Source organism: Dipodomys spectabilis, unplaced genomic scaffold (assembly GCF_019054845.1).
Source record: "Dipodomys spectabilis isolate Male_0828 unplaced genomic scaffold, ASM1905484v1 ptg000145l, whole genome shotgun sequence".
NCBI classification, from domain to species: Eukaryota; Metazoa; Chordata; class Mammalia; order Rodentia; family Heteromyidae; genus Dipodomys; species Dipodomys spectabilis.
Window position 1 is genome coordinate 7,830,421 of NW_024870822.1, and position 26,559 is coordinate 7,856,979.

Consider the following 26,559-nt stretch of genomic DNA (forward strand, 5'->3'; position numbering starts at 1 on the left):
AAATATTTAAAAATGAGCAGTAAGTCTAACAATAACTATTAACAATAAGAGTAACATAACTATTTTACTTTTTATGTGATTTTGCATATCTGCCTGATTTTTGTATAATTAATATTAAAGTACATATCTATTTTGCATGTAATTTAGCATCAGAATATACATATATATTTGCTATTTTCATTACAGAGTATTGATATGATTTTACATAATTTCCTTATTTATTATTTTTGATAGTAACATAATATATAGTTAGCTATAGGTTTGTTAAACATACCTCTGCAAATGAACATTTAAATTAATATCAGTATTTCCTTTGGTAACTATCACTGAAATGTGAGTTTTTATGTGAATATGTTTTTGCTTCTGTTGGCCAATTTCTCAGGGTGAAACACTATGCATGAGTTAAATTACTAAGCCTAAAGATGTGAAATTCACTGATTCTTGGCTTTCCCAAGGTGCTGAGGCCATGGGTTTTATTAGTACCGGATGAAGGTGCCTCTTTACCATGACCTTGGCAACATTTGATGCTGGAATTTTCATGTTCTGTGCTCTTAGTAGGAACTCAGTCTTATTTAGAAGAGCAAAGTGTTTTAAGTATCACGTAATAGAGTCACCTCCTTTTTACAGGTGACACAGAGATGAAGAAAAGCGCCGTTCTCAGTCCCATTCAGGCAAACATGGGTATAATACAGATCTTTTCAATCTTTTACTTCTGTAAAACTTGCATTCAAGTACAATTTAACTTTTCATTTTAGCCACTTTTGTCTAGGAACTGTTAAAACTATTTTGAGGTGATTTTGACCATTTCATGCTATTCTTCAGTTATTGAAGAATAACTGAATCATAAATACTATATATCGCTACATGAACAATATTGCTTTTTTTTTGTAATTTCCCTAGCAAGGGACCAGAGCTGTGGGAAGTGTTTACAGCATACAAGACAAGTTAGATCCTGGTTATAATCTTGTTTAGCTATGACCTTGGGCAACTGGGTTCACCTCTTTTCCCCTTGGTTTCTTTGTGCAGAACTAAGGATTAATACTTCCTGTCTTTCTGGATTGTTGTGTAGATTAATCAGTAAATGATTGCTGCTAGTGAGTTTTTGTGGGCCATTAATAACTGAATGGTGACTGTGGTGAGTGAACCATCAAAAGATATTTAAGGAGTGGTCAAAGGAATTATTTAGTAGATTAGAAGTAAACACGGGGAGGGTTTTTTTTTTTTTCATATGAAGGATAATAGTCCATAAATGGAAATGTGCTGTATCTAAGGAAATAAAATCATAAGGAAAGAAAATACTAGAGCCCTGCTGCATGGCCAGTTCCCTTCATTTCTCATTTCCCCTCTGATCTTGTGAGGCAGGAGAATGAGGTGCCAGCATGGGGTGTAGAATGAGAGACCAAAGGGAGCCCAAGGGATATGGCTAGAGAAGCTGGGATCCCATGGAGAAGGCTGAGAATAGCTCACTGTTACCAGGGCAACCTCATGGTGCTCCCAGGGTGAGAGATGGTGTGTGATTACACTCTGCCACTTGGCTTAGGCAGGAACCTCTCACCTGGAAAGAGTATTTCCAGCAATAGCTGCCAGGTAGGCTGGCAGAGAGGAGACAGGGTCAGTTGAGCCTTAAACCTTTGCCATTATAGGGCACTGAACTGTCACTGAGTGAGGTCTCACCGATTAGGGAATGTACCTAAAGTCCAGTGAACTCTGGTTGATTTCCATCTTTCTACTCTACTACTGTTGCAAATATCTCAACTGTTCCCCCAAGCTGGTTTTTATTCTTCCTCTGCAATAATCTGTTTCTGTTGTAGGCTGGGAACCCTTTACCTATATAACATCCTTCTGACTTGGTAATGTAATCTCATTTTACAGACAAGGAACCTGAAGCTCAGTTGCGTTTTTTTCCCCCCCTAAGTTTACTTAGTAGCTATGAAGGTCAGAAAGGTTAAAAGATCTACCTGAGCTCACTGAGCTGCTAAACCTGGGCCTGTCTGATTCCAATCCGAGTCCTTTTTCTTGATTGTTCTGGGATATTATGAATGCATTTTGGCCCCCTACAAAACTTTCTGGAATGAAAGATAATTCTGTAGCTTCTGGTGGCTTCATGTGGGAACTGAGTAGCTGTTTGGCCATGTGCTGAGTGCACATATTTGAAAGATGTGTCTCAGTCCTGCCTGTCTTGATTCTTTTCCTGACCTACCAGCTGTAAGGCCTGAGAATCCCATAATGAGCTCTCTGTTGGTTCAGAGATGACAGGCCCTGGTTAATAAGCGCATATGTCACCTGGCAGGTGTAACACATACAGTTATTAATATAAGATAATTGATGTGATAAGCCAGCACTGCACAGGGCCATAAGAAGTTTGAGCTCAAACCAAGTACAAAGGGTAGAATGTGGAGAGAATTGTGCTGTGGTTATCAGTGGCAGAGGCCATTGGGTCCTACTCTTAATGTGATAGAAGTGGACACGGAGACCATAGAGATCAAATGGATGGTCTGAGTTGCTCAGTTAATGAATGGCCCAGACCTTGGGCTGGGCTGGAGCTGAGTGGCAAAGCACTTGCCTGGGTTCAAGCCCCATTACCAAAAGAGAAAAGGACCCTCCTTAAAAAGACAGTTAAAATGAAGATCATACAAATAGGAGGTGATTTTAGGATTTGAATTTGGGACAGTGAGACCCTCGTCCTAATCTAGTTGATCAGGTCTCATAATCTTCATCCTCAGAAACAGTCTACCTCTCTCAATTTAACTGTTGTCTTCCAGAGAACCAGTTAAAAGAGACGTGATGACTTCTTGTACCAGGTACTGAACAGAATTGTGGGAAAGAGGTACCCAATAATTGTTGCCACCAAATTCCTTTAAGAATGATAACTAAATCTTATAGCATCATTAATATTGTAGCCCAGCTATGCTATAGGTTGAAAGCAGTGGGTTCTGGTGAGCCAAACTGTGACCCTCACACCCAATTGTTGTACTGATTCCTTCGTTGACCTTGGCAAAAATATTTTTTAATTACAAATTTGGCTTTGAAAGTGACTTGTTGCCTGGAGTGGTCGCTCACACTTGTAATCCTAGTGGTGATCAATGGGTCCAGGCCAGCATAGGTTACAAAAAAAATGAATGAGAGTCCTTATCTAAATAATCTGGGCTTGGTGTCATGTGCCTGTCATCCCAGCCAAACAAGAAGCATAAATAAGAGAACTGGGATCTAGGTTGGCCCTGACCAAAAGCACAAGACCCTCCCTATTTGAAAACTTTTATTTTTTTAACTGGTCGTGGGGCCTGAACTCTGGGCCTGGGCGCTGTCCCTCAGGTCTTCAGCTCAAGGCTAGCACTCTATCACTTGAGCCAGAGTGCCACTTCTGGCTTTTTCTGCTTATGTGGTGCTGAGGAATTGAACCCAGGGCCTCATGCCTGCAAGGCAAACACTCTACCAATGAGCCACCTTCCTAGCCCTCCTATTTGAAAATTTTGAAAGAAAAAAAAAAAGAGCTGGGAACATGTCTCAAATGGTAGAGTGTCTATTTAGCAAAGCCCTAAGTTCGAACACTAGTATCATTTGCCCCTCCAAACAAAAGAAATACGTTAATTACAAAGTACTTGTATGTTAAAATGTGATTTTTTTTTTTTTGGTTGGTCATGGGGCCTGAACTCTGGGCCTGGGCACTGTCCCTCAGCTCTTCAGCTCAAGGCTAGCGCTCTACCACTTGAGCCACAGTGCCACTTCCAGCTTTTTTTTCCCTCCTTATGTGGTGCTGAGGAATTGAACCTAGGGCTTCATGCATGCAAGGCAAGTGCCTATCACTGAGCCACATTCCCAGCCCCCTTTTTTTTTTTTTTTTCCATTGGTAATAAGGCTTGAACTCTGAGCCCGGGAGTTGTCCCTCAGCTCTTCAGCTCAAGGCTAGCGCTCTACCACTTGAGCCACAGCACCACTTTCAGGTATTTCTGCTTATGTTGTTCTGAGGAATAGAACCCTGGGCTTCAGGCATGCAAGACAAGCACTCTACCACTGAGCCACCTTCCCAGCCCAAAATGTGATTTTTAAAAAATTGTTTCTTCTGAAATGCTGAACATCAGTAGTTTCTAAAAACACTTTCCCTACAGGCACACTTTGTGAGTCATTTTACCATGTTCACTTTGGCCCTGTGTTCTTCCCACCTATCCCTTGGAAAAACCACCATTTACTTGATCTAATTTCTGCTGTCTTCTAACTTTCGTAATTTATTCTGATGTAGAATCTTACTGTCTGATCTTGATCCTCCTGCATGTTTCCCTCTTTCAGCTGGGATTGTAGGTGTGACCCACCATACACAGTTCAGAATGCTTTTGATAGCCTTCCACCCAATTATTACATTGTGACAGTGGATGCTACACAAATGGGCTTTAGGAGGTCTTTTCTCTCCTGTGTGTCTACTTTCTTATTTTCACTGCTGGTGGCATACACATCCAATTTCTTTCCATTTCCACACGTAATATAACTATTTCTACCTGTTTCCCATTGTAAACTATTCCTGCTTGCAGAATGATTTCCTCCAGGAGACCTCACTCAACCTTTGTGACAGAAGTTCCTGGTAGTTAGTTGCTTCCTTAAATACATTGGTCAATCATCTATGCATCCTGTCCTCTGGTTGGTATATAATCATTTTCCTGTCTTTCTCCTTGCTAAACAATAGCATGCACCGAATGAGTGCTCTTCATACACTGAACTCTAACTATAAGCTAGAACACACTCAGTGTACTGAAATGTTTATTGAAATTCACGAGGTGAATGACTAGACATAAAACTATGAGAATTTCATTTGCCTGCTGGTACTTTTGGCCTACAGATGCAAATTAAGTAGTCTAATATGGTATAGTTTCTAGACTCTCATTCTTTTCCTCCTTTTTCCTCTTCATGTTCTCCTTTTGTTTTCTCCTTTTAGTAATACTGGAGTTTAGATTCAAGGTTCCATGCTTGCAAGTTAAACAGGTGCAGTACTGCTGATCCATGCCTTTAGTCCACTTTTGCACTGGTTATTTCTTTTTTGAGAAATGAGCTTGCTTTTTCCCAGATGCACCCTGACCATGATCCTCTTATGCTTTCTTCTATAGCTTTATGCTTTCTGATGGTGTCTATTAGATATTTCTTCCCAGGATGACCTGGAACTACAGTCCCATCAATTTCAGGACTCGTTATATAGATAGGATGACAGGAATGTGCCACTGTTCCCAGCTGTTGGTTGAAAGGTGAATTCATGAGTGTGCCCAAGATGGCCTCCAGATATAATCCTCCTGATCTCAGCCTTACAAGTAGCAAGGATTACTGTCATGAACCACTAGTATCTGGTTTCCTCCTCCTTTTAACATGACTTCATAAACTTCAGTTGGCTGATAGTAGTGATTCCAGTATACTGTGCAAAATGCTCAAGAAGGACTTGCTGTTCTTATTGTTCAGTTTTGGACAGGATTCTCAGAGGGATTATTCTTCCAGCTGAAAGTGTCACATGATGAAACTAATACAGCATCAACTGAGGACTTTTTAATTACACTGTTTTTTAGAGACTGTCCCTTTTCCAGTGGTTCTGATATTGGTAGGCCAAAAGTTTAGAAGCTAGTCTTTAGTAGGAAAAGCCTTCACAGATGGAGCTACATTTATTATCCTGAAAAATACATGACCATTGCTGATAACTTAGAATATAGAGATCTATGAAAAGAAGAAAGCAAGATTACCTGTGGATGGAGGCAATCATGTGGACATTTTAGGATGAATCCCTATAGAATGCTTCCTACTTTCCTTCACACACGCATCTTGTAGCAAAAATTGTGCTACTGTTTTGTAGTCTGTTTTTCATCCTAATATTACATCATGAACAGTTTTCCACATCAATAATTTAAAGATACATGTATATTATGTATCAAATGGAAAGCATATTCCTATGTAATCTTGTCTCCTAAGTAAGCACTAGTTGGTGTACAGCATTCCAGAAATGTTTCTACTCTCATTTTTAGTTGATACATAGTAAAAACATCTTAACCTCTAAGTGCTTCTATTTAATGAATATTTATCAGAATTAATAGAGCTAAGTGTATTAACTTGTAACTTAATGCTGTGTGTTGGCATAACATTTTCATGCATAGATGCACTCTGACTTAGTGAGTTAGATACATGTTATTGGCCACTAAGGGACTTTTGTTCTACTACTATTATATGCACTAGTGTGATGAAATCCTACCTGCTCACGCTTGGCAAGCATGCTTCAATAGACTCACAGTCTATATTCCTAGACATAGAATTTTTATCTTCAAAGGTTATGGGCTTAGTCCACTTGTTTGTTTTTACTGTTGTTTTTGTAGTACAGGTGATTGAACTCAGGACCTCTAACTTGCTAGGCATGAACTAAATCCTTTCAGTCATGTCCCCCACTCAATGTGTATTTTTGAAAAAGATACTGATTCTATATTATCAAATGTACTTCAGTAAAGATTTCATTTTTTTCTTAATTTCCTGAGCAGTATTTGAGAGTTTATGTTACATAGTTTTGAATATCTTCATTGGCAGCAAATCTTTACTCTTCATGGCAGTCTTTTGTTTTAAATTATGAAAGCTTGCATGATCTTTCTTTTTCTAAAAAACAAACACATGATGCATTAAAAAACCTGAGATTGCCAGTAGATCCTGCAACTCACACCTTATTACTGGGTATATAAATTGTATGCATAGTATATATACTATACCATATGTGTATGACAGGTGTGGTGTGTGTGTGCTTGTGTGTGTGTGTGTATGTGTGTGTGTGTGTGTGTGTGTGTATACTGATGTACAAAATGTAGAGATGAATGTGAACCCTAGGTTGACTCAGTCTGTTTAAATCCTGGTGTCAATGTAGTTAGTTGGGTGATCTTTAAGTTTTCATCTGTAAAAGGAGAAGTATACTGCTTAGCATATTTAAACTCTAAGGATTGTTGGGATGTTAAATCAGATTAAAGATGGCCAGTGCCTTTAAGGAGTAAGTGGTCAAGAAATGGAAAGGCGTTATCATGACATTTTCAAGTATGTCACCATTCCTTCTTTGTGTCCTGTGGGTATGTTTCTCTTACTCCTTGGGACGACAGAAGACGGAGGAAAGGAAAGAACAGAACTTCAGAAAAGTGACCGTATTGCTTCTTTGGTCAGAGACCCACTAGCTGATGGACCAGTTTGCCTGTGAATCAGAGGAAAGTATGAGCCCTGTGGTCCTAGCTGGCTACCAGAAGCCTGACACTGTCTCCTTTCTGAGCACCTCAGGCCAAACAGACATGGATGTTTTGCTCAGATTCTAGTTAACCTCTGAACCATATGTTTTTTCTCAATCTCCTGCCACCTTCCTGACATTCCCTCTTTTTACTAGAATCATTCACTTTCCCTATTGAGGTTCAACTTCTTTCCTTCTGAAACCTTCCCTGCCCACCAGCTTCCATTGTAAACTCCAGCATACCAGGCTTTAGCTAGGATATCATGGATAGAGTTTAGTTCATGTTTAAAACATTCACAGAATGCTTTCTAAGCATGATTTGTACACATTTAAGGCTCCTCATTTTGTCTGAACAATCAAACATTATGATAAATGGGAGCTGGTGACCCAGACAAGTTAGGATTTGCATTTTGAACAGAACAGTGATGTAACAAAACAACCATGCTAAGTAATGAATATGGTGGCTAGCATTTCTCAAAGAGGATTTTCAGAAATGACCTGAGTAAGACAGACTGCTAATGTTCATTTCATGAGCATTTGATAGTCATAGTCATACCTGATAAACAGGCAAAGGCTTTAAGAATGACAAAAAAAAGAGGACTTTCTTCATAATTTGCAGAGGAGACTGCTAAAGTTCCCTAGAGCCCAGAATTCTCTGTTACTTATTGTTGAGTGTTTACTACCAAGTTTCTTATCTTCAGTTTAATTCCCAAAACTAATATCCGATATGCCTGTGCATTTCATTTTTTAGTGTTTTGTTTTATTTTGTTTGAGGTACTACGGATCAACCCCTAGTCTTTGAATTGCTCTATCCCTAAGTAACATGCCTTTGGGTTTTAAGACTTTCTCTTGCAAACCACACTAGCCTTGAACTTTCCATCCTCCTTTTTCCGCCTTCCAAATGTTGGAATGACTGGAATACACTATCACTTTTCAGTTTCTGTTTGTTTTTGTCAGTCATGAGGTTTGAACTCTGGGTCTGGGCGATGTCCCTCAGCTCTCCAGTTCCAAGACCAGCACTTCACCACTTGAGCCACAGCACCACTTCTGGTTTTCTGGTAGTTTATTGGAGGTAAGAGTCTCACGGACTTTCCTACATGGGCTGACTTTGAACTGTGATCCTCAGATCTCAGCCTCCTGAGTAGCTAGGAGGTGTAAGCCACTAGCACCTGGCTCCTCTTTTCAGTTTTTGGCTTCATAATTTGCCTTTCCAAGTTTATCATCCTAGAATTATATTTTATTTAACAAAACTTCCTTTGCTCACTTAAGTGCATCCAGATTTTTGTATTTCTTTTCCTTGTTGGTATATAATTCTAAGATTTTAATGCATGTCTGAGTTACCTTTGAATTCTGTCAGGTGACTATATCTTGTTTTCTTATTTGTAACAGTATAGGGTAAGAATACTTGCTTGATTCAAATAACAGTTGATTCATGCTTATTACCAACTCGTTCTGTTTTATATTGAAGCATCTTTTATTTTTTCCCCTGAAGTGATTTACTTCATGGTCTAGCTTATATAGTAGCACATTTTCTCAATAAGGACAAAATTAACTTTAAAGTATCATTCAATTTAGTATAGAATTAAGTTAAAATACCTGGGAAAAATGAATCCAAACACAGAACGGTTGAATATGCCCCAATAAGCAAGATTGGATTTTGTTCCGTTAGGAAGGATCATTAGTGACTTGAGGATGTGATGAGAAGGTTTTTTGCGATCCACATGAACTTAATCCTCTGTGATAGGGACAGCCATTTTCTTAAATTACATTAATTATAAGGCCTCTCATTTATATGACATCTTTCTTTCATAGGACTCAAAATACCTTTGAGTGTATTAGGTCATTAGTGCTTATAATGGTGCAGGAAGTTGATATGGGCAGCTAGTATTAGTTCTGTCTTACTGATGGATAGATGGAAATCCAGTTAGATAAGAAAACAGCCTGGGGTCACACGAAAACCAACACAAGAACTGGACAAGAGGCTAAAAATCACTATACTTCCCTACCTTCAATGTGACTCCACTGTTCCTACCTTCAATTGCAACGACTTTCTCCTTTTCAGAATCTCCCCATCTTGGGCAAGGCAGATAATCCTTACTCTCATCATCCTCACAGGAAAAAAAAAACAACAGGTGCATACTTCCTTTGAAAATCTTTGCATTTCATTATAGTAGATTAGATCAGCAATAAGTAAATGAAATAAAAATCTCTTTGAAACTAAAATGTCCCTACTTCTCCAGACCATCTATTAAAAAGTAAAAACCATATTCTAAATGTCTTCTAGGGACTGCTGTGGCAGTTACTGCACATGAAGAAGGAAATGAGGAGGAGGAGGAGAAGAAGGGGAGAGGAAGAGAGAGAGAGAGACAGAGAGAGAGAGACAGAGAGAGAGACAGACAGACAGATAGAGAATAGACAGAGAGACAGAGAGAGATACAGGGAGGGAGAGACAGAGAGAGAGAGAGACAGTGGAGAATCACAGATTTAGCACAGGGTCTCTCCTTGCCAGTTCTGTATTGTTACCTAGTTTCACAAATGAGGCATTTAACCTCAGAGAGCTTAAATATCTCTGCCTGTCTACTTTGTATAGATTTGTTATTGGAAGGCCGAGGGAGCAGGGTTTTGACTTCTTGGTGTGATATCCTTTCTCATCCTGGGTTAATTGTGCAAACCAACACCTGAAACATTATTTAACTCATTAAGATCTCTCTCCCTCTTCCTGTTCCTCTTCTGCCTCTCCTTTCTCTCTTCTTCTCCCTCTAGATAGTTACATCTAACTTGAGACTAGATACTTTGACAAAGGCATTAGAACATACACAGACACCTTAAAATGTATATCTCACATTGAATTAATATGTCCTTCAAATATGACTGTCCTAAATTCCCCTCTTATTTAAATGGCCATTAAATGAAATACTTAAGCCTTTTCTAGCTATGGCTACATTTTGGTCAGGTTTACGTCCTGAGTGTCTTCCAGGCCTCTGTTTCATCTAAAGAGAGACTGAAGTTCAGCTTTCCATTCACCTTTCCCTGCAATAATGATGACCAACACTTACTGCCTGGCCCTTTAGATACATGGACTTATTTGGTCCTTACAACACTGATGGATTGATGCCCTCATCACTGACAGTGCTGAGATTCTATTCATTGAACCTCCTCACAGACTGATGGTTTGTGGAGTGCATCTTAGAAACCATTAACCCATAGAATCAGGTCTGCTAGGGGGCATTAAGTGCTCTTTGTAGCTTGGTTCAACTTGTCCAACTCACTTCTCTTTTAGTCTTTTCCCTGTTCTTTTTGTTTGTTTATTTTATTTTATTTTTGTTGGTTGTAGGGCTTGAACTCTGGGCCTGGGCGCTGTCCCTCAGCTCTTCAGCTCAAGGCAAGCGCTCTGCCACTTGAGTCACAGCACCACTTCTGGTTTTCTAGTGGTTAATTGGAAATAAGAATCTCATGGACTGTCCTGCCCAGGCTGGCTGTGAATTGTGTTCCTTAGATCTCAGTCTCCTGAGTAGCTAGGATTACAGGTGTGAGCCACCAGTACCCAGCTTATTTTTTTTTGAATTTTAGAAAAATTGTTATTATAGAGGTGATGTCCAGAGGGGCTACAGTTATATAAGTCAGGGGAAGAGTACTTTTTTTTGGACACTGTCAGCCCTTCCCTCGATCTCTCCTAGTTTTTCCCTCCTGTTCCCACCCACAAGTTGTATAGTTCAATTTCTACTTAGTGTTGAGTGAGTACCACTGTTGCCTTTGTTCACCCTTTATCCCTCCATTTCCCCTGCTCTTTAGGCTGGTTTGTATCTCATCATTTTCTCTTCTTGCTTCATCTTCTTGACCACAATATTTTTTGGTCTAAATTTGTTTTCACCACTAAACCTTTGCACTTCGTTTTTCTTAGTCTATTTGTTTTTGCTCAAGTGCTTCATCATTGATAACATCGGACATGAACTATTTCTGTGTATTCTAATTGATCATCAAACTTTTACTGAATGCTAGCTTTGTCAGGGCCTAGCCTTGCTGTATGATCTACCAAGTTCTGACGTGTCTGACATATTGAAATTGCTCAAAACGTGTGTATTGAGTGAATAGATTCACTATAAAGAATGGAGTTAGTATCTTTCTTGTCCCTTTTCATTATTAAGGTTGCCAGCACTATAGTTTGTGCATAGTAAGCACCCCATAAACTGTCAATTTTGGTACTATTCTCTGTCTGACATTCTTATTTCCTTTCTGTTTGAGAATTCTTTTCATTCTAAAAAAGCCAATTGAAAAGGTAACCTGTGGGCTGGAACTGGTGATCTTCCCAGTTGATCCCTTTCCCTTTTTCATGTCTGTCTTCCATTTCACATACATTACTTTTTGGACTTGCGTACTTCTCTTTTGGTTAAGTCACTAGTGCAGGAGTGGAGCTCACTGGACTTTGATAAAAGTGAACTATATAACTGGTGGGTGGAGATGGGAGGGAGGGACTAGAGGAGAATGAGGGGACAGAAGACACTACACCAAAGGAAATGTACGCATTACCTGACTCGTGTAATTGTAACCCCTCTGTACATTGGCTTTACAATAACAATAAAGTACATTAATTAAAAAAATAATAACAAGTGCTCAGTTTTCCTCAATTTCTCACTGGACATTCCTGAATGAACTGTGTTGCTACACTGAGCTTCAGAAAGGTCTTTTTATAACAAGAGACAGTAATCTCAGAGATAGGAGGATGAAGTTTTAAGAACATCCATGGAAGACTTTGTATAAAAATTAGAGATTGTCATATATTGTTAACATCCTGCCCGATCATTCCTTACAGAGGAAACAGACCAATACATTTCCAGACCCTGCTGTAGGTACTTGGAGGAGAACAGACCTTCTCCTATGTTTGCGTTTAGCCTTGAATTTGCTGATACTGCATAGATGATTTCCATTTTAATGCTCCCACTTCCCCCAGCCCTGCCTGCATATCATTTCTAGGAATCTTGATTCCAGCTGTCCCCTGGGTTTTTGAATGACATTTCCCTGGCCCTTCGAGCCACATGGAGACTCAGTTCTGCTTCCAGTCTGTCACTTGACTCACTAATCCTTGATTTCCCCCTCCCCACCTTTGACTGATAAATTTTCATTATTGGTGTTGCACGAACATCTTCAGGGTTCCCCTCGGCCTGACCCCTGTGGTCACTTAGCGATTGCATGCGCCAGCTGAGGTAATTTATTCACTTTGTTTTGGTGTGAACATGTCCCATGGGGCTTGTAACTGTTGTAATCACTTGACCCTGGTGACTGTTAAATGCTTTAAACACAGTTATTTTAAATTTATAATTGTTTTCATTAAAAATCCTTTATAGTAACTTAACTGACCTTGCTGTCAACGTGGCATTATGTGCAGGGGAAGAAATGAAAATATTATGATGCAAATAATACAGTGTTCATCAGAGATGCATGGTAAATCATTAGCTCTTCCTACACATTCTCACTTGGAGTTCTGTGAGGAAGATGAAAGGGAAGAGGACAGACATACCCAGAGCATCCTACCCCTAATTCAATATAGCCATTCCTGCTTGCACACCAAGCAAATCTCGGCCAGAGTGAAGAGTGGAGAGGAACCAAGGATAGGGGTCTGATGTCAGACATGTTACATATCTAACTGTGCTTTTTGTGCCATTGTCTGGCCCCAACTGATTAGGTGTGTGTGTGTGTGTGTGTGTGTGTGTGTGTGTGTGTGTGTGTGTATGTGTGTGTGTGTGTGTGTGTGTGTGTGTGTGTGTGTGTGTGTGTGTGTGCATTATCACTTGAGCCATTCTCCAGCCCTTTTGTTTTAATTTTGTTTCTGAGACAAAATCTTACCACTACCTTTGTGGGGATGGCCTGGAACTCCAGATCCTCCTACTGCTATTGCCTCCTCCCCACCCAGTACTGGGTTTATAACAGGCATGCTTAAGTAATGTGTTTAGATAATGCTTCTATAGCCCTTTTATAATTGCTGTTTTTAAGTAGTTGCACAAAGTTAAACAAAGCAGTTTATGAAAAGTAAGGAAGGATTCATGACTTTGTGAATCATCCTTGCACATGGGTCATGCCAGTTTTCTTTGTATCATTCTAGTTTTAGTACATGTGCTGCCGAAGTGAGCACGCGATACTCCTTATACTTCTTATTTTGGAATACTTTCACGTATCAGAAAAGTTGCAAGAATAATACATTGTACTTCCTTAAATCCTTCAGCCAGATTCCCTAATTGTTTTTCATTTTCGTTTCTCTTCTCTTTTCTTTCCTTTTTTGTTTTTTCTTCCTTCCTTCCTTCCTCCATCCTTCCTTCCTTCCTTCCTTTCTTTTTCCTTCTTTCTTTCCTCCTTTTTTCCCTCTCTCCCATGCTTCTTCCCTCCCTCCCTTCCTTCCTTTTTGTTCTAATTCTGAGACTTGAACTCAGTGTCTCACATTTGCTTAATTGGCTTTTTTGCTCAAGGATGGCACTCTTGAACCACATATGTACTTTCAACTTTTTGCTGGTAAATTGTTGATAAAAGTAGTTCATATTTGTCTATTTGGTTTGGCTTGGAATTTTAATTCTCAAATGTGAGCCTCCTGAGTAGCTAGGGTTACAGACCCGAATCACCAGGGGTAGGCTAGATTCCCCAATTGTTAATGCTTTATATTTGCTTTATCATATTCTCTCTTTCTCTCCCTCAATCTCTCTCTTTCTCTCTCTCTCTTCTTCTCTCTCTCTGTCTCCCTTGCTCCTTCCCTCTCTTTTTCCCTCCTTTCTTTTGCCTGTCTTCCTGTCCTTCTCTGCATCCCTTTTCTGAAGCATTTGGAAGCATGTTATAGACATCATGTCCATTTACTCTAAATAGTTCAGTGTATCTTTCCTAGGAATCTAGATATTCATTAACAGCAATGATCAAAATTAAGAAATCAAGGTTAAGTTGATAAGATTCTATCGCCTATAAACGCTTCTCAAACTTTGCTAATAACATTCTTTTTTTTTTGTTTTAAACTGTTTCATAAATATTTTTTCAAGGTGATACACAGAGGGGTTACAGTTACATGAATAAGGTAGTGATTACATTTCTTGTCTAATTTGTTATCCCCTCCTTCATTTTTCTCCCTTTTTCCCTCCCTCAACCCTCCAAAGTTAGCTAATGACATTCTTTGTAGTACATATTTTTTTTTTTAATTCAAGGATCTAGTCTTAAATCATGCATTGCTTCCAAAAATCCAATGAAGTACAACTAAATCAAAACACTGTTTCTTACTTCCTTTCCTATGTTAAGGAGGGAGGTGTCATCACAGACACCTAGTCCTATGAAATTTGAATTTTTACTTAGGTTTCTAAATCATAGGTATGAGAATTTCTGAATACTAAGTGATAAGACTGTATTAGGTAGTTATTAAGGGAGATATTTTATTATCTCCCTTAATCCTTCCTGTAAGTTCACAAGGAAGTTATTCTTGATCAACAGCTAGAGATGATACAGTTTAGAATGGAGGCCAGGCTCTGGATCATGCAGCTCTGAGAGGCACTGTAGAAGATCATGGCGTCCTGGGCTGGGCTAGAGAGGCAGTGGAATGGAGCCAAGTTGTATGTGACTTGTTGCTAGTACTTACATTGTTCTGGAAAATATTTGAATATATAGTTACATTAAGGACTTAACCAATATATTTTTTGGCTCTAAAAGGAACTAACTACCTGGCATCCTAATGAATTACAGATATTACTGATTTAAGTAAAATGCCAAATAAAATAGCTTTGATGGACGGCTTCTAGACAGCTGGCTAATAGTGACATGCAAAGGCTTTTGCTAACAGGTTTGGTGGTCCTAGAAACTTCAACATTCGCATACCATGTGTGCCGCTGGCCTGGCCTAGTCCTTATGGAAACTTGAAAGTACCTTCCAGAGTTGTGAATTGATAGGGACATTTGGAGTTTGGCCCAAATAGGGAGATTCCATTCAAAATGTCCAATTATATCACCTCATGGTATCCATAGGGTTTTTTCCCTCCTCTTGTCTTTTCTTCTGTTTTATTACATGAGGAAAGGGCTAGGGGGTAATTTTTCATTTTTACTTAAAATATTGTAGAATTTATGTAGACTGTTATTCCTGGCAAGGACTACTGCTTTTCCATCAGATGCTTTTGTACGGTATAAAGAAGTGTTCCCTGGGCCCTGTGGATGCATGCTTGCTGAATTCCAGGCAGCTCCACTCAACTCCAAAGCAGTTACACTTGTATCGTCAGAAGCCTTAGCAACCAGACACAACAGCCTTCAAGTTTCTCTTTTGAACTTTTTTCCAAATGAGCATTTTTTGTTTGCTTTTTCTTTCCTACTTTTTGTTGCCTATGTTTGCTAATATTCTTGCACCAGCATTTTTGTCACTTTATCACCTTTTGATATGGTTTTATATGTCATTTTTATGTATAGTATTTTGAAATAAGGACTAGTCTGGGGCATTTGATTTTAGCATTTGCAATAGCCTATAAAATATACATAATTATAAAAATTATATAGTGCATTCTTCAAGATGTTTCTATTTGGAGATGAGAGTTTATTTGTTTGTTTGTTTCAAATAACATCCCAGAAATGAATTATTTGGTAAAAAAAGTCTTTCAATTTTGGTTATGTTTCTTGTATTTGTTAGCTTTTACCATACCCGGAATTCATTTTTTAACTACGTATAGTACATCTAAAATGAATAATTAATTCAGCAGCTAACTATAACATGGATTATTGATCAACCAGTTTTAGATGTTAGTCTGGTAAATTTTGTATGCATTATGAAATGGAAGCCCTCCCAGTTTTCTTTTTTTATTATTATTAACTCAGCTCAGATTTCAGAAGCAGAGAAAAATAGCACAGTTTTTCTTGTAACACCAGGATGAAGATGTACAGTGCAATTGTGCTGTGTTGCTTCTCCTTGTCACTACATGCTCCACTTCCCCTCCGCTTTTGTGGTTTTCTCCTTTGGAAATAGGATGGCAAGTGAGCTCTTGGTATTTTGAGGAAGCTGGCATTGGCTGGGAGGACAGACAGCTCACTGTAAAACATTCAGCCTCTGAGCTTTGATTCCTCTGTAAAATGTGAAGGACAAAATTGTTTTAGCATCATTTTATTTAGTCATATGCACATAGCTATTGAGCTATTGTGATTCTCTTCTAAGGATATCCTAGACATATTCTAGTTATTACAGATGAGGGAAATAGCTCAATAGCTATGTGCATATGACTATATAAAATGATGCTCATCAAAATGAAGTCCAAGAAATGGAAACAAGAGGGTTTTTTGTTATTTGTGTTTTTAGTGTACTGTTTTTCTTTCTTTTCTTTTTTCTTTTGGTTTATTCCTTGTTCTCACTGTTTTTTTTTTATTTCTGTACCCTTTGTCTTGTATGTAAGTTTATTTGATTTGGGGAAGAAGAGGGGAATCACGGGAACAGTGGGACCAAGGGTGAACCAATGCAACAGTGATACTCACTAGATACTATATTGGAAATGAACTTTGCAACTTGGGCGTCAAAGGAGTCAAGGAGAAAATGAGGGAGGGGATAACAGTGTTCAAAAAGAAATCTACTCATTACTTACAGTTACTTTACAATCACCTTTACAATAAAAATTTTAAAAAAGACATTCTAAAACCAAATTGTCTTAGTTTTTACTTTCTGACTCTAAATCAATCCTATGACTCAGATGTTTGAGATCCCATGCTCACCAAGCACTTCAAGCTGATTTGCTTTGTTATTTGACTTTGGCATTGATAGTCAACCCAAAGCATATAATAATGGTTTGAGTGATGGCAATGATGGTGGTAATGATTCTTAGTGGTACAAAAAGTCCTAGAGTTTCTATTAGGAGCGGAATACTTAGCTGTAATTTATGAGTTTGTTGGGGACTTAGGAAACCGAGTTTATATTTTAGTACTTTCATTGTGCTTTTGATGGATCCATTCTTTATAGAAAATCTGGATTTAGAGAGCAAAGTAACCACAGAGCCTAAAAGTGATTTTCATATCATCTCAGAAGTGAATCTTAAAGTTGTCCATTTGCCATCATGAAGATGAATTGTCATTGTTTTTCCATAAAAATAGGCAAAAAGCAAAAGGCATGTGAGAGCTTTGCTTGTGCAGGTTTTGAGGGGTAGTAGACAGGCATTTGCAACTATGTGTAGCAGAAGCTCTAATTATGCTCTCTTCTTCAGTGTGATGGGGCTTGAAATGTGTTTAGTTACTCCATGATAACCTTATATTTGAATAACCATATATCTCTAAGCCCACAGATGTGTTTGTGCGCTGTGGCCAGTTTTCTTTATACATATATTTTATGTAAACACACTGTACAGAGGGGTTGTAGTTACGTGAGCAAGGTAATGAGTACATTTCCTATCGAGCATTGTTGCTCCCTCCTTTGCCCCTACCGTCCCTTTCCTCTCCACCTCCCCAACTTCTCCCTCCCTGCCGAAAGTTGTAAAGTTCATTTTCAACTTAGTGTCTTGTACATGTCGTTGTTACAATGGGTCATCCTGTATCCTTATTTCAGCATTTTGTTATTTCCTTTCCCCTTCCCATATTAGAAAAATGTATATACAGGATGCAGGATACTGGAATCAAATACAGTGACAGCAGGGGTTATGCCATGGGGGAAGAACATACAAAGAAACGAAAAAGATCTCATAGTACATTAAAAAGAACAACAAGAAAGATAAAATCTCTTGTGTCCCTATCTTGGGGTTCACTTTGTTTAGCATCAGCTTATATGGGCATCTGTACATAGCTTTTGACCTCTTCTGCTTGTCCTAGACATATACTAGCTATTACAAATAAGGGAAACCATGGGACTTATGTTTCTTTGGATCTAGCTTATTTCACTTAATGTAATTTTTTCCAAGTCTTTTCATTTCCTAACAAATGAGGCAGAGGCAGAGTCATTCTTTCTGATGGAGGCATAGAATTCCATTATATATCCATATCTATATCTATCTATCTATCTATCTATCTATCTGTCTGTCTGTCTGTCTGTCTGTCTGTCTGTCTATCTATACATGTACACACACATCACGTTTCCTTGATCAATTCAACTACTGAGGGGGATCTGGGTTGGTGCCATATCTTAGCTATGATGAATAATGCTGCGATAAACATGGTTGTGCTGGTAGCTGCAGTGTGGCCTTGTGTGTGATCGTTTGGGTAAGTGGGTGGCCAGTTCTCTACAGTAGCATCACAATCTTGCCTTTCAACATGGATGCAATGATGAGAGCTTAGCTTTCCTGTGTTTTTTGGTAGGGGAGTAAATCCTTCCCTTCGTCATTTACAATTTCTTATATCTATCCCACTTCTATTTTGATTTAGTTTTTCATAAGTAGGATTGTAAAGATGCTCATGAAACTATCTGAGTCCTTTTAGATTTTTAGGATTTTAAAGTAATAAACAATTATATTAGTTGATTATGCAAAAACAAAACACAGCAGTCATCAACTGGTTTGGGGATGGTCCAACTGTCTCTTGGACAGTCAAACAGAGAACAGAAGTCTGTTAGGGATGACTGTTCACTGTGGGGGTACTTTGGGCAGTAGCTAGCATGTGGGGGACAAGGGTTGGAGACTTCCAGTTAAGAGTATGTCAACTATCTAGAATGATCCTAAACAAATACCATGCAGGAGTCTTGGTAGTTGTTTTGTTTCTTCTAGTTTGTGAGTAGTTCTAAGATTTTTTATTAATAAGTTTTTTATTGTGAAAGTACCATAATGAGTACATTTTCTTATCAAGCATTGTTGCCTTCTCCTTTGTTTCCCCTTACTATCCCTGTCCCCCCACTACAGTTGTAAAGTTCATTTTTCGACATAGCATCTTGAACATTTCATTGTTGCAATGGGTCCACCCGTATCCCTATTTACAATTTGTTTTCTACCTTCCCCTCCCCAAATTATACCACCATCAAATACAGTAAAAGCAGGGGTTATACCGTGGGGGAGGGACATACAAAGCAACAAAAAAATCACCGTATACATATGTTAGAAACAATAGCAAGAAAGAAAAACCACTTGAGTCCTTATCTTGGGGTTCATTTCACCTAATATCAACTTATTTGACCTTTTCTGCTTGTCTCAGACATATACTAGTTATTGAAAATAAGGGAAACCATGGGACCTATGTTTCTTTGGGCCTGGCTTGCTTCACTTAATATAATTTTTTCCAAGTCTTTCCATTTCCTAACAAATGGGGCAATGTCATTCTTTCTGATGGAGATATAGAATTCTATTGTGTATATGTACCACATTTTCTTGATCCATTCATCTACTGAGGGGCATCTGGGTTGGTTCCATATCTTAGCTGCAATAAACATAGTTGTGCTGGTAGTTTTAGTATGGTCTTGTTTGTGATCATTTCGGTAAATGCCCAAAACTGGGACTGCTAGGTCATAGGGGAGCTCTATGTGGAGTCTTTTGAGGAACCTCCATACTACTTTCCAAAGTGGCTGAGTCATATGATTAAACCTGGATTTATGGGTGAGCTCTTTGCTTGCCTGAGAAATGTTTTACAACAAATCCTAAATACAAGTGATGAAGAGCATGAATTTGTTGCTCACAAGTCAGTGCACATGGACACGTTTTTCACTTTTATTATAATCAAGTGAAAATTATACCATAATATTATATTCCTTTTATTATAATCAAGTGAAAACTATACCATAGAATTATATTCCATAGTGTAAGATGTCCAAGGCATAAGGTTGAGGGAACTTAAACCTTTGTAACTATTAGGAAGTCATAGTTCATATATGATTTTACAAAGGAAAATATAGAGGCTCCTTTTCCTGTGACAGGAGGAGGAGCAGTTAAAAAAAGCCTTGTCATGAATGTTCTCACTATCTTTTCTTCTTTCTTGATGTTTGGGATTGTGTATGCTCACAGATCAAGACTTTCCTTTTTGATGAATAATCTGTTCTATCACTTCTCACATAATAGATTGAAGGCACAAACTGGGCAAAGATGCCCCAGGCATACAGGCTTATGTTCCCTGCCGTTATCACTAGACTTGAATGGTTCAGAATTTGTGTTGTAGATGCTTCATCCAGTACATAGTATGCACAGTGTTCTGTACATTGATCTTTAAAATAAAACAAAGCGCCTCAATATCAGTATGTTGGCTTTAAATACAAGATATATGTATGTTTGAGCTTGCCTGTTTTAGAAAATGTGTATTTGTTTTTGTTATACCCTGGTGTTAGATACACACCAACTAACAATAGATATTAAAAAAAAATAAAATCTTACACAGAGCCATGTCCTTGCCTTCCTAGACAACAGGAACAATGCTTTTGGGGGTGGAAGACAGGCCATGCCTTTGAACGTGCAGATGTGGGGGTGGGAGAGTGAGCGGTAGGGAGGAGCTCATGTGGTAGGAAGCTCAGGAAGTGTGTGTGGGGGGGAAGCACTGGAAATTCAGTAGAATGCATAATGTTGAAAGAAATTGTATCCCATCATAAAGATTAGCAGGCTGTGTAATTCAATTTAAAATTGGTTGGCGTGTCCTGACTATTATAAAGCTTTTCTTTTCTGTTTTATCGCTATTCCATTATTTTATGTTATACACCAATATAGAATCGTGCATACATACGAAGTCTTTTCTCGTGTTTCTACCCATTGGAGAAATTGCTGGTGATGGGAATAGATGATCTTGAAATGAGTTGAAAAAAATGCTCACTCAATCAATGCTTCCCTAATTTTCTTCCTTTTTTTTTTTTTAAAAAAAAAAAACACTCTTTTGCTTTCTTTCATTTATTCTTTCTTTAGTCTTCTTTCCTTTTTACATAAATACATTTTTGGGAGCAAGTGACCATTGAGAGTGAAATTCTTTGAAAAACATTTGCTAGATACAGCGTTTGGTTCTCAAAATTCTAGCATTAGCGTTTATCTATAGTATCATGGGCATTATTGTGCCATTGAAAAGCAAAATGCAGTAGCTTATGTTAATGTAAGATTGACAGACCCACAGCTGATGGCTATTACCCATACTGAGGGGTTAATAAATGTTCTTGAAATTACTGTCTTTATTTTCTTTATTACAAGGAAAAATGGGCTGCTTCCTAAGGCGTGCTTCCTGCATCTTGCTACCAGCCTTGGTGACTTTGCTAATTAACTGTTTTGGTTCCTGTGCTTCATGGTCTCTGCTCAGTTTAATATTCATGTTAAGGAAAGGTTTAACCCTTCAATCAAACTAGTAAAAGAAAATTGAATGAAATCAAACATTCATCTGAGTGTCCTTTTCTTTTCTTCTCTTTCCTTCTCTTCTCTTCTCTTCTCTTCTTTTCCTGGTCCTGAGGCTTGAACTCTGGGCTTGGGCTCTGTCCCAGAGCCTCTTTGTACTCAAGGCTGGTGTTCCACTACTTGAGCTACAGCTGTGAGTCACTGGTGCCCGGCTAAGAGTCCATTTTTATGCACAAGAAATAGGAGCTAGTAAAACAAGATTTGGGTGAACCAGAAGAGTGTTGGGAAAGTGAATACACACTATTTTTTTTCCACACATATTTTTCTTCTAGATGAGAGCTATCTTAATTTCTGTGCTCATTTTGAGAGTGTTTCAATGCAAGTATGGCAGACAGAGTTCATCACAATGGCCACTTCTGATGGACTGAAAGTAAATCCCTGAAGCACTTTGTTGAGAAGGATCTTTGTGCTATACTGATTAACAATATCTATATACTTTGGTTACTTACACGCCATAGGTTTATTCTTGGTTTGGTGTTGTTCATTTTGGTTATATGTGTGCCCTTTGACTATGGTAGACAGAAAACTGTCATAGTGAAAATGTATATCTACCTTATTTTAACTCCTTATGAACCATACTTTGCAATATCTTTATTAGAATCTAAAATAACTATGACTTTGACTTGGTGAGATGTTTGAAGTTCCTTTCATATTGGAGGCTGTTCTGAGTCTGTTGCAGGCAGTATCTGGCATGTCTTTAAGGTAAGTTGAGGCTAATAAATGAATAAAGCTCTCAAGAATACTAAAAAGTATATGCTTATAATATATAGCTATGGGATGGATATAGGAAGCAAAGTTTGGTTTATGATCCTAAATCTATGAAGAATTCTGATTACATAACCACTCTGAAGGGAGTTAGCTTTTGAAGCTTTTTGAATACTTACTTAAACCGAAATGAATAGATCATGAGAAGCCAGTCATTTTAATTTATCCTATCACATTCCTCAAATCTTAGGCAGCTCAGCTCATTTTTCATTGGCTTTAGATCCTATCTCTTAAACATCACTGCTCCTCACCATTTCCAAGGCAAGTACTTACAGATTCAGACCCCTGAGAATCTAATTTAGTCCTGTTGAGTCCTATTCTCTACTGATGTAACCTCACAATTCAATTGGAACTTTAATGAGCTCTCATGAAGCCAGTTCACTGCCATTTTCTTGCTCACAATAATATGATCTGCTGAGTTCGGGATGCATTCTGCATACTTCCAGTATCCTTCACCAGGTTATCCACTTTTCTCTCTTCATCATAAACTTCATGGACTTTATTTACCTTATCTGTGACAGGGGTTAATAATTCTCTACTATGGGGTTGTCATGAAGACTAAGTTGGTTAACATTTAAGGTGTTTTGTAATATAATATATATGAGTAAGAATCATATGTGTTAGTTCAAAACCTCATAATTACCATCTCCTCTTTTAATTTCATTCATAAGGACTCTGAGCATCTTTTCCAGAGGTAGCAGATTAAGTTGGGATCTCTTACCAGATTTTTTTTTTTGTGAAAAATAATAGAAGATATACAGGCATATGGTCAGTGGAATATTATCAATTGAGCTGTGGAAGTAAGTATAATAAGTTAAATAATTTAGGAGTCTTTTGGTTTTAAGAAACAAAATGGCTTCAACAATACAGGATTTATTTCCTTATATAACAAGAACTCTGAGGTAATGCATTTTTCAGGGTCTAATTATTCAAGGGCTCAGTAGTGACATCAGAAACCTAGGTTTGGCTTTTTTTTGTCCTCAGTATTTTTCTTACTATTCTCAGGTGTTCATTTTATTCTAAAGGTAGAGGGTGACTGTCAGTACTCCAGACATAGCAGGACAATACTAGAGTTCAGTGGATAAAGGGACCACTCTCCCATTTTGTCTAGAAGAACTCTGAAATCCAGGGCTTATAATAATGAATTTACAATTCAAGTTCAAGGATAGTAATTTTCCAGCTGTGTTTAAGGGTCTTAAGGAGCCTAGCTATCAGGTGTCATGGCTCAGGACTTTGTTGCCAGACTTAATGTATCTTTAACCATAGTAAATTCATTTTCAATTATGTTCTTTCATTCAAGCTTCTTCATAATTTTTTTTGTAGGTTGTGGGGCTTGAACTCAGGGCCTGGGTGCTCTCCCTGAGCACTTTTGCTCAAGGTTAGCGCTCTACCACTTTGATTCACAGCTCTACTTCTGGTGTGCTGGTGGTTAGTTAGAAATGAGTCTCATGGATTTTTTCTGCCCTGGTTAGCTTTGAACCATGATCCTCAAATCTCAGCCACCACTGCCCAGCCTTCTCATAATTTTTTTTATTGTGAAAATACCGTACAGAGGGGTTACAATTACATGGGCAAGATAATGAGTACATTTCTTATCAAGCATTGTTGTCTACTTCTTTGTTTCCCCTTCCCATCCCTTCCCATCTTCATCTCCTCCTCCCCATCTCCCCCACCCCTGCACCAAATTTGTAAAGTACGTTTTTCAACATAATGACTTGCACATCTCATTGTTGCAATGGGGCCACCATTTAAACAATTTGTTTTTTCCCTTCCCCTCCACGAATTATACCAACATCAAATACAGTGAAAACATGGGTTATACCATGGGGGAGGGACATATAAAGCAACAAAGAAATCATCTTATAAATATGTTAGAAACACTCGCAAGAAAGAAAGAAATGGAAAGACTTGGAAAAAATTATATTAAGTGAAGTAAGCCAGGCCCAAAGAAACATAGGTCCCATGGTTTCCCTTATTTGCAATAACTGGTATATGTCTGAGAAAAGCAGAAACGGTCAGATAAGTAGATGTTAGGTGAACCCAAGATAAGGATTCATAAATTTTTTTTTTTGGGTCCAGTCGTGGGGCCTGAACTCTGGGCCTGGGTGCTGTTCCTCAGCTCTTCAGCTCAAGGCTAACACTCTACCACTTGAGCCACAGCACCACTTCCGGCTTTTTTCTTTTTGCTTATGTGTTGCTGAGGAATCGAACCCAGGGCCTCATGCATTCAAGGCAAGCGCTCTACCACTGAGCCATCTTCCCAGCCCTAGGATTCATAATTTTTTTATGTACAAAATTTTCCCTGTATTCTCGCCTTTGCCACACCATGCAAATAAAAATTATGTGCTTCTGGACCAAGATAATAGGATTATACAACTTCTTGTAAGTCATTGCCCTGACCATCTGCTAGAGCTGAGAGAAGAATCTCATCAAGGTCTCTACATGACTGAAGTTCTGAAAAATCAATGGTGACCAAATGGAATGACCACAGGATAGGATGTTGGAAGCAAGTAGCAGAGTTTCGTCATGAAGATATTTTTTGGAGCAGCACAACCCTCACAGGATGGATTGTCAGTCTGTTTGCTTCCTGTTTGACCTTTAAGTTCAGCCATTATATTATAGTAAACCTCACAAGTAGAGTCCCAGAAAATAATCCTGTGCATTAGCTTTATAGAATTATAGTACTCTGAAACAGTAAATGACTTTCTAGGAAGCCGTCTTCCAACTCTGCTCTACAGGTTTTCCTTCTCCATGTTTTTTTCAATTTTACACTTTTAGTATACTTTTCTCATTAAGGTAGAAAGTTGAGGAAACATATTATAGAAAGATTTTTGAACCTAAGGTAGTGATTGAAAAGATTTCAGCTAGATAATTGCTTTATCTGAGTGCTTTCATGAAAACTGAAATATTGAAGGAACCATGCTCTTGATACACTACTTTGAACATCTCTGTGTGTACATGGGTGGACCTCCTGTCCTCTTACTATTATGTTACACACATTATGGGTTTCTGTTTCTTCCATACCTCTAATTCTTATTGCCAAAGGGATGGACAGACACAAAATACTGATTTTCCTGAAAGACATTTTACTCAATTGTCTGAACCCACAGAATCCAATCCCTAGGCCCCAAGCTTTAGCCTTCAGAGGCCATCTCAGATCAAGCCATAATAGAGAGAGTAGCCCCAAAATTAAATCAGAGCAGTTTATAGGGTCCATGAAATATGAAGAAAGAGTGATTGTGTATGTGCCTCATGTGTTACTAGATGATACTTGAAGTTGGTGGTAGATTTAGGAATCAGCTTTTATGATCATAGGCAGTCTTCAGAAAAGCGACTTTGTTTCTTTCATCTAAAGTTTTCTGATTTGAGAAGCAAATACTATAACGTACCTATGATTAAAAAAATTACATTTGCACTGGTGGCTCATACCTTTAGTCCTAGATACCCAGGAGGCTGAGAACTGAGAATCACTTCTAACAGCCCAGGCAGGAAGTGCCTGAGGCTCTTATCTCCAATTATACACCAGAAAATTGGAAGTGGAGCTGTGGTTCAAAGTGGTAGAATGCTAGCCTTAAGTGAGAAAGCTCAGGGACAGTGCCAAGGCCCTGAGTTCAAGCCCCACACTGACAAAAAAAAAAGAAAAAAATTACCTTTATCATAGTGTGATATAGTAAAAGAGGAGAGGCCTAGTCTGCAAAATCAGGTGTTTTGTATCACAGATACATTACTAGGTGACCTTACAAGCGTTATGTTGTCAGTATGTCTCAGTTTCCCAGTCCATAGAAGAAATGATTCTGATCTGGGAAGACTTTGCAAGATTGGAATTTCAAAAAGGCTGGAAATTAGAAGATGAGGGGTCAGTAGCACCCTGCTGCGCCTTGATTCTTTTTTTTTTTTTCTGTTGGAAACAAAGGAAAGAGCCAGCCTTGTACATAAAGTAGAATGGATTCTGTCATGTGACCCAGTGACTTTAGGGCCTGAGAAGATACACAGGCTTGTCCTGTGTGGGCTTGGGCCATAGGCTCATTTATAAACAGTAGTCTCTACAAAGCCAGCTGTCAAAACAGTAGCAATTTGCCTGAGAGGCTTATGGTGAGACTTTGAGATGAAGAGATCTAGCAAAGAAGAAATACAGGCACCTTCTTCATATAATGAATGAACATTTCATTAACTCCTTCTATTGAGTCTGAATCCCAGAAACAAAACTAGAAATAAAAATCTTTAAGTGAGCAATGTTAAACAAAAAATTTTTGATTTTCTCTTTGGAAACAGTAACATGTTTTGGGGACGTATAAATTTTATTTATTCAGTTAAATATCCATCCTTTAACAAA

General features: G+C 38.4%; 1 protein-coding gene and 1 non-coding gene across 4 annotated transcripts in view; one reads left to right on the plus strand and one right to left on the minus strand.

Annotated features, from left to right (window-relative positions):
• The window catches only part of Mpped2 (metallophosphoesterase domain containing 2), a 173,368-nt gene that overhangs the window by 51,996 nt on the left and 94,813 nt on the right, over positions 1–26,559 (plus strand). The gene's annotated exons all lie outside the window — the stretch shown is intronic.
• Positions 13,234–13,340, minus strand: LOC122117934. Its single transcript, XR_006149254.1, has one exon. It is a non-coding gene; the product is annotated as a U6 spliceosomal RNA (small nuclear RNA).